Below are 7,178 nucleotides of genomic sequence, written 5' to 3'. Positions count from 1 at the left end.
AAAAAAAAAAAAAAGAATAAGGACGGTGTAATACGAAAAACACTTGTGTCTTCTGATTCTAAATGGATGTGGTAGAAAATGTGGCACTTGCTGATATTTTAAGCGATTACATTTTAAACATAAATGTAGAGGAAAAAGACTTAAAGATGACATGCCAAGCATAGTAGCAAGGACAACTGCTCAATGCTGCACCTTTATATCATTTCTAAACTTGCATCATATTCCATACACAATTAAAATCAGATACCACATCAAAAAAAAAAAAAACTTCTTAACTTTCTCTGATTCAATTTCTGGATTTTCTTTTTTAAATAACTTCAATGTTTATTTAAAAAGATAGTGAGGATAGAGGGGAGGAAAAAGAGAGAGAGAGAGAGATGAAGCCTTATCAAAAGAATTACAATATACTCAGAACACAGTAAAAGAAGAATTTCAATATACCCAGAATACACAGAACTTTACTAAATGTGTGCATGAAGATTCCCCAAGATTGGCATAGGTCAACAGAAACCAGTTTGAGAGCTGCTTCTCTGGTATGGAAAACTGTGGTGCAGGGACCTAGATATGAACAGCGAGAGCCAAAGCGAGGTGGGGGAAGGGAGCCCTCATCCCTCTGGCCTGGTATCATGGCTTCACCATTAGCCTTTACGCTGCAGGGTTCCTCCAGTCCAAAATCCATCTGAATTTCTTTCTCTCTGTTTCTCTGGGATACAAGGCAGCCTGTGTTCTCATCAGCTCACACACCCTGTCTGTGGCCTCGCTCTGTAATAATGAACCTTGCGCTTTAAAGCCATTAACATGTCACTCTGAGAAGTCAGCTTCTAGATAGAGGGGAAACGTGAGGGTCAAGAGTATCTGTGCGTGAGTTTAGAAGGGTCTGTGCCTCCAGGAGTCAGGCGCTATCCCTGCAGTTAAAGAGGAATGATACATCTTCACGCCACCCCTACCACAATCTTCCCCAATACAGAAAGGGTCAGCCTCACACTGTGAATCAATTCCAGTCCTAAAGCAGCCTGTCTCCTCTGGTCAGAGAGTAAATCACGGTAGAGACAAGCAGCCGCCATGTTAACTCTCCCTTCATCTGGACTTTGTTAGTATAATCTTACCCAGCTGTTCTTCCATATGGCACAGGCACAACCATCCTCGTGAGGCATAAAGACTCCCAGAGCAGAGCCTGAACGAAGCGGGGGTGAGCGTGGCGCTCCCAGGGAATGGGATTCTGGTTTACAAAGTACATGCTCAAACCCTCGGAAAGGAAGGAAAATTTGACTGCTTAACCGACAGCCTGGCGTTTGATGATGCTCGGCTAGGTGAACAAAATTTCTTTGAGGGCTGGAGAGATGGCTCAGAGGTTAAGAGTTTAAGGCTAAGGTTAGGACTGCTCTTCTAGAGGTCCTGCGTTCAATTTCCAGAACCACATGGTGGCTCACAACCATCTGTAAAGGGATCTGATGCCCTCTTCTGGCCTGCAGCCATACATGCATGCAGAATGCTGTATACATAGTAAATTAATAAAAAAAAAATTTTCTATTCCTTTCTTCCTCTTTCTCCAGCCCCGCTCGCTCCGGCCCATAGGTTTGTTTGTTTGTTTGTTTGTTTGTTTTGTGTTTTTCATTACGGATGGTTGTGAACCACGATGCAGTTTCTGGGATTTGAACTCATAACCTCCGGAAGAGCAGTCAGTTCTCTTAACCGCTGAGTCATTTCACCAGTCCATTAATAAATCTTTTAAAAATTTTTCTTTGAAGATTTTTGAACAAACTTTTTAGAAAACACCCAATGTGCTGTAACATGCTACCTCGAGTTTCCTATGTCGAAACAGTCTGGAAATTACTGGACTCCAGACACCTGCAATCTCAGGTAGGATTCTGTAGCCCGCCGAAGAGCGTTTATGTATCTGTTCGGCGGTAAAGACACAAGGATGAAAGAAGGTGCTTGTCTCAAAGAACTCATAAACTAACTAGCGGGAGAGAGGAGAGCAAATAGTTAAAACGAAAAGCCCAAGTGTATAACCATAGTGTCCCTGGCGGGCAGTAGGAGCACAGCAGAAGCTGACTGCCTGGGGAAATTAGGAGGACACCACCAAAGGAGTTTCTTTGGATGGGGTGAGTTGGGGAGGGGTTGAGGCTGAGATCAGCTGTACTCTGGCCAGCAACATTTGGCATTCCAAAAACAGCTTTTTCAACGCATAATTCATATACCACACAACACATACATGGTAACTAGTTTTATATCAATGTCAAAAGCCACAGGAAACCTCTTTTGAGAAGCTGTCCCTACCATGCTGGGCTGTTGACAAACCCCTGATGCATTCATTTACTTGACTGATGGTTAATATGGGAGGGCCCAGCTCAGCGTGGGCCGTGCCTCCCCTGGGTTGGTGGTCCCAGGTGTTACAACAAAGCAGGTTGAGATAGCCAATCAGCGGCGCTCATTCATGGCCCCTGCTTCAGTTCTTGCCTCCAGGATCCTCCCCTGCTTGAGTTCTGCCCTGACTTCTTTGAGCGATAAACGCCCCCACAGTGAGATTTTGGACATCTCCCACAGGACTGCAGGGGTTTGTAGTACCCAGTCGATGCTTAGCCCCAACCAGCTTACAAATAAATGAGACTCAGACTATGGTTATTTTATTTGGCTTTGACAGTTACTGGGGAGTAACCCCTGTAAGGGTCCATGATTCCCCGAAGAATGACACCCTGAACTCAAATCCTATGTAAACGCAAAAAGTGTTTTATTCTGCAGAAGTCCAGCATGCTGGGGTCTCCCATTAACAAGATAGAGAGACACCCAAGTGAGCTTGCAGGCCTGATTAAAAGCACATTAGGGAACGCTGAGGTGTAGGTAACCTTTATCTTCCTCCATCTCTAGGGACATTCCATTACCCCGTGTCCGGGCTGGAAACTGTTGCTAGGGAAGTACCTGATGAAGTCTGCAAACAGTTGCTGACCCATTGTCCTTGCCTTGGGCCAGGTGTCAGGGAAGTCTCTGAAGCCTGGACTTGTCTGGAATTGCCCATTTCTTGGAAACAGATTTAGGCCTGAACTGCCAATTTGAAGCCTATTATAGAATCAGCCTATCTGATCCCTCTTAGCCCCTAATCTGTTTTCCTAACTGCTGGCCTGGCTATGTTCCCAGCCATGTACCCCGAAATACTTGCAGATCCTTCTGGCCAAGTGGTCATTGTCCATTTCCTCTCACGGTGCCTTCTCCTCTCCTTCATGGTCTCTCTTCTCCTCACTTCTCTGCCCCCAACCAGGTAATTCAAACCCCACCTAACTCTAATCCAATTTTATTGAACCAGACCAGTAGTTTTAAATTAAGGAACAAAAGTTTGCACAGCAAAAGCTTGTCAAAGTGAGAATTCACTTGCAGGCCTGGAGACCTTTTCCTGTACAGAATTTATCATTACAATACAAAGTAACAGACCAAACCTCAACAGGTGTTCTTGTACATTTTCAAAATTGACTTAAATGATTTCAGACAAAGCAACAACCACCTCAGGTGGAGCAGTCTCAAGAAAAATCATGACCAATTGACTGAATTTCAGTGGTGAAGAAAGATTGGTGTTTACGTAGAATCAAGAAGTTGCGGGGAGGGGAGTAATGAAGCAATTGTGTTTGGTCATTTGGTCTACTTCACTAAATCCTTTCTGGGAGAGCATCGCAGCCCCACCTGGCTCTCAGTCCAGTGGAGGATGACAGTCAGCAGCTTCCGGCTTCACAAGTGCTTGAGGTGAAGAGCATTTGCTGCTCTCCCAGAGGCCCCAAGTTTGGTTCCCATCGTTCATGTAAAGTGGCTCATGGCTTACCACGAGCAGTCTGTCACTGCTCTAGTTCCAGAAAAGACCTCTATGGGGAACCTACACTCACAGGCAAACACACAAACTCACAGGTACACACACAACCTCATAGGTACACACACACACAGTCATAGCATACACATAGGAACACACACTCACACAAACTCACAGGCATACACACATACACTTATATACACCCACTTACAGGCACACATACACATACACATACACACACATATGCACCTCTAGGCATAATTAAAAATAATAAAAATAAATCTTACAAAACTTTAAGATTTATTATTTAAAGGTTCACTACACTGTGACAGAAACCAGTAATATTTGACTCACCTTAGAGAGCGAAAGGCTCCAGTCTACTTCTAGAACTGCTCCCACAGGCCCCCTACGTCTGACCAGTCACCCACTACAGATTTAGTGCTTCTAAAAATGGATTTGCTGGCCATTTCTGTGAATCTGATTCATTAAGTCTGGCCTACGTATTCACAGGATTCTATAAGGATTGATTATCAAGCAGATTTGTGGGGAAATGACTTACCATATCTGCTTGGCTTTGCCCAACCTCACCCCCAAAATACTGTTTCACAGTTTTCCACAGATGCCCTCAACAAGACTCATTCCTTCACTTTATGTTTTGCTCTGAGAATGAGAAAGGTTTGCTTGCAAACCGATTTAAGAGCTTCCCCACACTGGTACAAGCAAGGCACAACCAGCCTCGTGTGATGAATTGTAGTCTGTCTTAGATCCCATCGAAACTTTTAAGACTCGTTTATGTGTTCAGTTCTGAACCATAACTAGAGCTTCATCATGTAAACGTCAGGCTAGGGCAGTTTTCTGGCATGCACAAGATACTGGGTTCCATCTACCAACCTGAGAAAATACAAATTAATAAAAATAAAAGAGTTATGTCTTACATATATGCTGGGGGCCAGCCTCAACAGGGTCAGTCACTGAGGTGGGGCATAGTGTCAGACAAAGGGCAAAGGCTGCTGAACTTTGCTCTCTTACTGTTCTGGGGCCAGAAACTGATGGCTTCTGGTAATGTAACTCTCTTGATATTCTGGGGCCAAAGGAAGAGGATTTTTGATAATTTCACAGAGAAAGGAAAGGAAAGAAAGAAAGACACACAGACAGACACACACATTCATGCTTCATTCAAATTCAGCTGTATGGATCTGGACAAAAACATTTTCATTTAGAATGCATTAGAAAGTTCTTTGCACCATTGCTCAGTTTTCCTTCTCAGGGATCAGGGAGCTCCCCACTGCCCTTCGGTCCTCTTGGATTTTAGTCGAGGTCAAACCTAGGGTTTGTCCAGAGGATATGTTGGATTATCTTGGTGTATTCTCTACAGAAGGGTAGGGTGTGCTAATGCAATTTCAAGGGATAAAGGTTTAGCATCAAGTAAGTTATACCACTGGGATGTTAGACAGAGAGATAAAGTCAGAGTCAGGGCCCAGGAGAGAGTCTGACTGCTGGAGCCTTTGGGTTGGCATGAGGCCCTAAGTGTGGAAGAAGTCCAGGCAGAATGGTCCAAAGGAAGGTAGTGGACCAAGCGAACTTCCCAGTGGCGCACTTCTGAGGCTGTAGATCAGCAGTTCTCAACCTTCCTAATGCTGCAACCCTTTAATACAGTTCCTCATGCTGTGAAAGCCCCCAACTATAAAATTATTTTCGCTGCTACATTGTAACTGTGATTTTGCTGTTATGAATGGTAATGTAAATATTTTTGGAGATAGAGGTGGGCATACTTGTGAGGTGTCCTGTGTCCTATTCCAAACCATTTTCTCTCTGGCATGTTTGATCATTACTATTTTCCATGCAGTGAGCACGAGAGTCTTAGGTGGAAAGGCTCAGAGGCACTAATCGGCTTGATTACTAAATGCACTCTTTCTGTTCCAGAAAGCGCAGAAGTACAGTTAAGTGGTGTGGCTAAGAGGAGACAGAAATTGAGGCAGAACATAAAAGATTTCCAAGGGCTGGCAAGATGGTTCAGTGGGTAAGAGCACTGACTGCTCATCCGAAGGTCCTGAGTTCAAATCCCAGCAACTACATGGTGGCTCACAACCACCCGTGATGAGATCTGACGCCCTCTTCTGGAGTGTCTGAAGACAGCTACAGTACATTTATGTATAATAATAAATGAATCTTTGGGCCAGAGCAAGCAGGGTTGACCAGAGTGAGCAGAGATCCTAAATTCAATTCCCAAGAACCACATGAAGGCTCACAACCATCTGTACAGCTACAGTTACTCATATACATAAAATAAAATAAATAAATCTTTAAAAAATAAAAAATAAAATGTTTCCTAGAACATACCACTGGGGTCCTGTAGTGAATTCATCTCTTGACTTTAAAGCCAGTGAATAATAAGTTGGAACCGACTTTGAAGGGCAATAGTGGAAAATTAAAGGACTTGAAAAGCTTGGACTAGTGTGTATGTAGCTTAAGGGAAATGACTGACTTGCAACAGAGCAGGGTGAGGTCATACAGAAACCTGATCTGAGGAATCATCATCTCAGGAGTGGTCTTTGGACAAGCAGGACACATCCATCACCAGGAAGCTTCACTTTTTCCCCCAGTTATTGTTAGCAGGAAGAAAGATCAGTCTTCCGTGGATTCTATCTATATCATGGAGCAGAATGCACACCCACTACACACTGTTAACATAAAAGATAAGTTTATGAGGTGCTTGGAAGATGGCTCCATCAGTAAAGCCCTTACTCTGTGAACACGACGGCCTGAGTCAGTAGCCCCAGGATCTCAGCAGAGAGACAGGCATGGTAGCCCAGGCTTGTAAATCCTGTGATGGTGAGATGGGAGGCAGAGACAAGCAGATCCCTGGGGTTTTCTGGTCAGACAATATAGTTTATTTAGTTGTCTTAGTTAGGGTTTTATTGCTGTGAACAGACACCATATCCAAGGCAAGTCTTATGAAAGACAACATTTAATTGGGCCTGGCTTACAGGTTCAGAGATTCAGTCCAGTATCATCAAGCAGAGGGGAGGATGGGGGCAGAGCAGCATCTAGGCAAGCATGGTGCAAGAGGAGCTGAGAGAGAGTTCTACATCTTCATCTGAAGGCTGCTAGTGGAAGACTCACTTTCAGGCAGCTAGGACTAGGGTATTAAAGCCTACACCCACATTGACACACCTACTTTAACAAGGACGCATCTTCTAATCATGCTACTGTCTGGCGCAAGCATATACAAACCATCACACTAGTGAATCTCAAGCTAGTGAGAGACCCTGACTCAAACAAAAGGGGGACAACCTTTTCATCCTTGATTTCAATAGCAAAAGAAATGCAATAGAGGCCGGGCAGTGGTGGTGCACACCTTTAATCCCAGCACTTGGGAGGCAGA

The 7,178-nt window shown here is 44.1% G+C and overlaps 1 long non-coding RNA gene across 1 annotated transcript in view; it reads left to right on the top strand.

Annotated features, from left to right (window-relative positions):
- Positions 1-5,828, top strand: part of LOC116076211 — a 26,797-nt gene extending 20,969 nt beyond the window's left edge. Inside the window, exon 4 of the long non-coding RNA XR_004112864.1 lies at positions 5,717-5,828. This is a non-coding gene — a long non-coding RNA (uncharacterized LOC116076211). The remainder of the gene's footprint in view (positions 1-5,716) is intronic.
- Positions 5,829-7,178: the final 1,350 nt, after the last annotated feature.

This window comes from Mastomys coucha, unplaced genomic scaffold (assembly GCF_008632895.1).
Source record: "Mastomys coucha isolate ucsf_1 unplaced genomic scaffold, UCSF_Mcou_1 pScaffold4, whole genome shotgun sequence".
Classification (NCBI taxonomy): Eukaryota; Metazoa; Chordata; class Mammalia; order Rodentia; family Muridae; genus Mastomys; species Mastomys coucha.
Note: the sequence above shows the minus strand (reverse complement) of the source record. Positions and strands in the feature narration are given on the sequence as shown.